Raw genomic sequence first — 6,555 nt, 5'->3', positions numbered from 1 at the left:
AAGCTAACCTCGCTACCAACCAACCAGCCAACCAACCAACCAACCAAACAGTAAACCAACCAACCAACCAACCAACCAACCAACCAACCAACCAGCCAACCCACCAGCCAACCAGCCAACCAACCAACCAGTCAACCAATCAGTAAACCAACCAACCAACCAACCAACCAACCAACCAACCAACCAACCAACCAACCAACCAACCAACCAGCCAACCAATCAGTAAACCAACCAACCAGCCAACCAACCAACCAACCATCCAACCAACCAACCAACCAGTCAACCAACCAACCAACCAACCAGTCAATAAGCCAATCAATCAATCAACCAATCACTTTATTAGTTCTGCACATTTCAGGCAGTTCAAAGTCCTTCATATCATAAAAACACAAAAATAAAAAGTTAGAAAAACATTATAAAGTCACCAGTTTGAGAAACCAGAAACAAACGTTTTGTAGAATCCTATCATGAAAATCATCGTTACGCACCAACATGTAAAACTTATTATGAATCAGAAGCATCTCTAACCAGCTGGGTTTTATTCTGGATTTAAAGGAACTCAGTGTTTCGGCTGATTTGCAGTTTTCTAGAAGTTTGTTCCAGATATGTGGAGAATAGAAGCTGAATGCTGCATCTCTGCTTCAGCAGCAGAAATGCAGCATCATGTTTACAGACGTCCAGTGCGACTGAGCTGGAGACGATTCACTGACCATCTGTAAAGGAATGTCCAGCATGTGTGCGATCTGCAGAGCCGCGTCCAGCATGTGTGCGATCTGCAGCTCTGACTCATTGGTGTGAAAATAAACTATAAATCTGAGCTAAATGGGACAGGTACACGGATCGATGCAGATTGGATCAAACCAAGACGGATCTGCTGATGTTCCAGTCCAGAGTGACTGAAGGATGAACTCATCACACACACACACACACACACACACACACCGTGAAGAGTGTGTCATTCCTCTACTTCCATCCATCCGTCTCCTGATGAGTGAGTCAACATGGAGGCATGTGAGAGAGTGTGTGTGATGGCTGGGGTGCTTCCCGTCACCACCAACCTCAGCGTGTGTGTGTGTGTGCGCGAAGTGTCGCAGAATGACAGCTAGCGGTTATCTCCGACACACACCTCCGTTTGTGTTAATGGAGGGACGCCACTTCAGAAGCAGCACTCACAGTGAAGGAGGCCCCTCAGCAGGGGCCACTAACACCCGACACACACACACACACACACACACACACACAGTCTGCTGCGGTGGAGACACCAAGCTTCAAACACTTCCAGTCTAAAAGTGGACCAGAACCACAGAACCTGACCCGTCACCTTCATGGTGGGACTCTGAAGGAGACCAGAAGTTTACAGCAGTGAGGAGACGAAGGAGACAAAGGAGACAGAGGAGACAAAGGAGACGGAGGAGACAGAGGAGACAAAGGAGACGGAGGAGACAGAGGAGACGGAGGAGACAAAGGAGACGGAGGAGACGACCTGTCCTCTGAGACATGGTTCTCTGTCCTCTGATGGACACGGAGTTTTGGGAACATGAAAGTTAAAACCAGAGCTCCGGTCGTCGGTCGTTGATTAAATAAAAATGTTTGTGATAAAATCACAAAGTTGCAGCTCTGAGTTTTTACTGCTTCTTATGTGACAGGATATTTTGGTAAAATAAATATTTCCTTTCATACTAAATAAAGATTCTTATTTTTGCTCATGTTTGAGTTCTTCAGAAACATTTTAACATTTTATAAACTGGTTGAGCCGCAGCAGTTTGTCTCATTTCTGTATTTGTTTGTAGTTTGCATTTATATTTATATATTTATGTATTATTCGTTGACGTACTAACTTATTGTGTGATTTTGGACAAATTTAAGTTTTATTCTCATGTTTTGAAGTTCCACATTTCGACCTGCATCACACACACAAACACACACACCTCTAATTATAACACACAGGTAAACTCCCGCAGGAGGAGAGAAACCTGCATCGCCATAGCAACCGTGTCCTGGCGCTGGTTGCCGTGGGAGACGGTTTCTCCGCCGGGAGACGGGGAAGTCGTGTTTTCCTGGGAATGTTCCGGAGGTTCCTCCCAGAACGACCTCTGACCTCTCCTCTTCATCACTGAGGAAGGTAATCCGGTTAGATGGACAGCAGAGTTCATCAGAGCCGTAATCTGATTCCAGCAGCTCGCCTCAGTCGGGTTTAACCTGCTAATCTAATTCCAAACGTCCTAATCCAATCCCAGTCTAACCTACTGAACAGCGGGAGGAGCGGCTCGGTCTCCGTGTGTCGGTTCTGTTCAGCCGCTTTGATCCGGTTCCCCTGAGCCCGGTTCAGGTTAGATCCTAGTAATCTGACCCAACTAATCTAATCTGGACAAAGTCAGAATAAAACTGCAGATCAGCTCAGTTCTATTAAGATAATCTGATTATGAATCACATTGGCAGCAGCCATCAGAACCGTCCAGAACCACCTGGAGGTTCTGCTGGGTTCCATGCGGTCCGGTGAGGTCGTGTCCTGCTGCCTTGCTTCAGGGAACTTTGTCAGAACAGAACCACTCAGTCCACCGTTCAGGAGAACAAGGTCCGACCCGCAGCTGGAGCGTCTGATCAGAACCGCCTGTTCTTCAGACCCGGGTCCAGAACCTTCAGGTTCTCTGTTCAAACCGGACCCGGCTTCTGGAGGAGCAGCAGAACCACGAGGCGGGTCGGCGCCGCAGAACGGGCCGACAGCGCCTTAAAGACGGAGCGACGACTGGAGTTTATTTAAATGATTAGTTTCGTTTCCTTTACCTGCAGGATGAACAGAATGTTGCACCTTATTATTATTCTGGTGACTTTCATTTGATTTCAAATCAAATCCTGAGTGTGTTTATAATGAAGTGATGGAGCGTGCTGCCCGGGGCACCAGGCCGGGTGGGACCGGCCCTGGCAGCACCAGCAGTAATAACTGGTTTATTATTTCTGGTTTATTAGGCGGGAACTGAGCGGCAGCCGCTAAACAAACACATTTACGGTCCAGAGAGTCAGTTTCCCGCAGCGCTGCGCCGGGAGGAGCCGCTGACTGCCGTGGTCACGCTGTCAACTCGTTACCGAGCGCCGCCGGCGGAGCGCCGCCAAGCCGCGGCTGGCTGCGGTTCACACGCTTCACGGCGCTCCGCGCAGCGCTAAGTCCTGCTGGCTTCAGCAGCTGCGACCCGCTGATTTATAGCAGCAGCAGGGTGGGGAGGGGGGTCGCTGCGGCTACAGGAATAGAGCCTGAGGGGGCGGAGGCGACCGAGGGGACCAGGAGCCCGGCGGGACCGCAGGCGTGGGCCGCTGCCGGGCCAGCCACCGCCTGGATCGATACGGAGAGAAACTCTGTCCGTCTCTGGGGCTTTCACCAACTTTACACTGCAAAAACACAAAACCTTACCGAGACATTTTTACTCTACTTAAAGTGCAAAAACCTTGAAGATAAAACTAACTTATAAGTAACTTTTCAGCAAAATACAGGAGCTTTATTTAAGTTATTAATAGCTAAATATTGATTTTTTTTTAAAAAGCATCAGCTCCATTTGTTATTCTTATAAAACTGGAAAAATGTTGTAAATAAAATATTAAAGTGGCAGTAATCATATTAAATATGACTTTTGACTTAAGGCCTTGATGTGCCCTTCCACCAGCTGTTTGCTAATTGCTGCTGGCTAGTCTGAAGGAACTGAGTGGAAGGAACAGCTGAATGGTTGCCATGGAGATGAAATGATGCCCAAACATGCATGAAAGAATCAAAGCAACGTTCCAGGTTTGTTTGTGATGAGGGAAAAACGTTATGATGGAAAGATTTTTAAAAATTGATTATACAATTATTAGATCAATAACTCCTAGTTTTGTGAATTATTGTATTCTAATTTATTAACCTAAAACAAGCTCCTAAAAATTGCTGAAGAGTTTCTTATAAATTTTGTCTTATTCCAAGTGAACTAAGACATTTGCAAAACAAACTAGACAAAATATTAGGTAATATTCTGTGTTTTTGCAGTGCAGCTGCTGATTTTCCTCTGATAATTCAGAAACTAGTTGGACTCTGATGTTTACTGGCTGCAGAATCCAAACAAACCGGGTCCTAGTGGGTCAGAGGTCACCCGACCGACCAAATAACTGCAAAATGAGTTCTGGATGGAAAATAAAACCTTAAATCTGAACTCAGCTCTTCATCCAATCAGAGTTAACTTTGCCTTGTTGCTAGGCAGAATAAAACGACTCAAACCGACTGAACCTTACTGGATCTTTCCCCACAGGAGCAGCAGAACCTTCTCTGGTGTCGGATCAGAACCAGAACACGTCCCGCCTCTCTCTCTGCTGGGTCGCGTGGTTCCATCGATCGGATCCAGAGTCAACACCGTTAATTCATTCTGTCAATAAAGATGTTTGTGGGTAAATAACCGTCCACTTGGCTGTTTGGTTCTGACCCGATTCTACAGACCCAACAGCACCAGGACAAACCTGGGTTCATTCAGCACGAAACACATCAGAACCAGAACCGAACAGAAAAATGTCAGACCTCAGTTGAGGTCAAAGGTCATGATCAAACCATCAGAAAAACTCCATGAACCAGAACCACTGCTGACTCGAAGAACACAAAGACGGGCCTTCATGAAGAATCTGAGCCCAGTTTCAACTAACAGAACACAATGAAACATGGTGGTGGCAGCATGATGCTGTGGGACTGCTCTGCTGCTCCATGATCTGGATGGAACTGATCCAGTCTTCACGTTTTTCACGATTTGTGGAAATTCAACACACTTATGGTCAGAATCACAGAAACATTCAGTTTACGCAAAGCCAACTCCCACCTGCAGGTGGCAGCGTCTCCAACTTCTACGTCTGAAAACAGAGTCAGTGGTGACGAATCAGCCGGGTCTGTGACAACCTGGTCTCCATGGCAACCATTAGATCTGAAGAACAAAGAAACTTTTCCATCCTACCATCACAAACAAAAACATGGATCTGATGGATGAAACTGGGAGTTGGAACTCAAGAACTTCCTGAAACAAACATTTGACCAGCAGGAAGCTGATGAAGAGTCTCTCAGCTGGAGGAACAAACTTCCTGTCTGGAGCTCTGAGCCGTGGAGCAGCATCACGAGGCGGAGCGGCATCACGAGGCGGAGCGGCATCACGAGGCGGAGCGGCATCACGAGGCGGAGCTGCATCACGAGGCGGAGCGGCATCAGGTGGATGAAATGTGATTTTCATCCATCGATGAAACGATGTTTCTGCTCCCAGTGAGCGTTCAGGATGAATCTGAATCAACATGTCGGCCATCTTGGCGTGGGCTGCAGCAGAAGGTCAGACTTTCCAACATCCTTCTCACTTGTCCCTCAGCCTTCCCGCTCCGAGCCGAAGAGAGAGAGAGGAGGATTGTGGGTAATGTGTTCTCATTACCGCCATCTGACAGCAGCGTTCTCCGTTCTGCTGCTGTGACCCGGTTCTCCCTCTGGGGTCAATAAAGTTCATCTCAAGCCTCTAGCGTGGGCCGATCCGGCGCCGCGTTACCGGCAACATGTGATGAAGATGAAGTTGGAGAGGAAGATTTACAGCGGGACGCGGAGAGCAGATCAAACCAGGACAGAAAGAGTTTAGCCCAGAGACAAGATGAAACCTGAAGCTTCAGAAAGTTTAGTGGAGGAAGACAGAGACAAGATGAAGATCCAGGTCTGGACGAACGGACCAGCAGGTGAGTCCAGGGAGCCAATGTTACCTTCAGTTGCTATAACACTGGTGTATCTCCCTAATGTGACTTAAAAGAAATTTGACATTGAAATTGGGTCTCTATCCCTTTAAGAAGCTCCTGCTCTTTCTGAAACTCCGCCTCCAGGAAGTCGTCCCAACGTGACTCCTCTATTAACCCTTTAACAACGTTTTTATCAGCATTTCTATGAGCAGCAGCTCCACCACCGGTTTGCTAACTGCTGCTAGCTAGTCTGAAGGAGCTGAGTGGGGGAGGAGCTGCGCCTCAAATGCGGGGCTAGATCCACCCAGACATTTTAACAGCTACTCCAACATGAAAGAATCAAAGCAACACTCAAGGGAAAACATTAAAACATGATGGAAATATAAAATAAAGTTGATTATAAATGATACCGTCACTTTAAAAAAGGTCCAAGGACGGGGTTTGGTGATTAGCTTGTAGCTAAAGAACCTTCATGCTAACCATCAAATGTAACATTATAAAAACAAAAACAGTCACACCAGAGCCAGGAGGACGTAGCGATGAATTCAGTTGTTACCATGGCAACCAGAGAGATGGAGTGGAGATTCAGTCTAAGATCAGAGAAACTCCGGCCTCAGTTAGCGAGTTAGAAGTCATAGGTCATGACTTGAGGTCAGCAGGGCTGCATCAGGATGGAGCATGAGACCCAAACCCCTCCCACCATCTGCCCCGCATGGCGGTGGAGGGGTGATGATGTGGGCTGGAAATGGAGCGCGCCCCCCACCAGAGAGAAGCAGCTCCACTTAGAGCAGCATTACTGAAACCAGGAGGTTATCGATCCGCTTTCAGCGTAATGTTTCATCCATTTAG

General features: G+C 47.3%; 1 protein-coding gene and 1 long non-coding RNA gene across 4 annotated transcripts in view; one reads left to right on the top strand and one right to left on the bottom strand.

The window, feature by feature from the left end:
- The window catches only part of LOC106947913 (uncharacterized), a 66,190-nt gene extending 61,489 nt beyond the window's left edge, over positions 1–4,701 (top strand). The window contains exon 3 of the long non-coding RNA XR_001425069.1: positions 4,272–4,701. This is a non-coding gene — a long non-coding RNA (uncharacterized LOC106947913). The remainder of the gene's footprint in view (positions 1–4,271) is intronic.
- Positions 1–6,555, bottom strand: part of LOC106947912 (sodium channel protein type 4 subunit alpha-like) — a 172,999-nt gene that overhangs the window by 81,683 nt on the left and 84,761 nt on the right. The gene's annotated exons all lie outside the window — the stretch shown is intronic.

Source organism: Poecilia latipinna, unplaced genomic scaffold (genome assembly GCF_001443285.1).
Source record: "Poecilia latipinna isolate Pla-1442-1.1 unplaced genomic scaffold, P_latipinna-1.0 Scaffold261, whole genome shotgun sequence".
Classification (NCBI taxonomy): domain Eukaryota; kingdom Metazoa; phylum Chordata; class Actinopteri; order Cyprinodontiformes; family Poeciliidae; genus Poecilia; species Poecilia latipinna.
The sequence above is the reverse complement of the archived record's forward strand: the minus strand, read 5'-3'. Positions and strand labels throughout refer to the sequence as shown.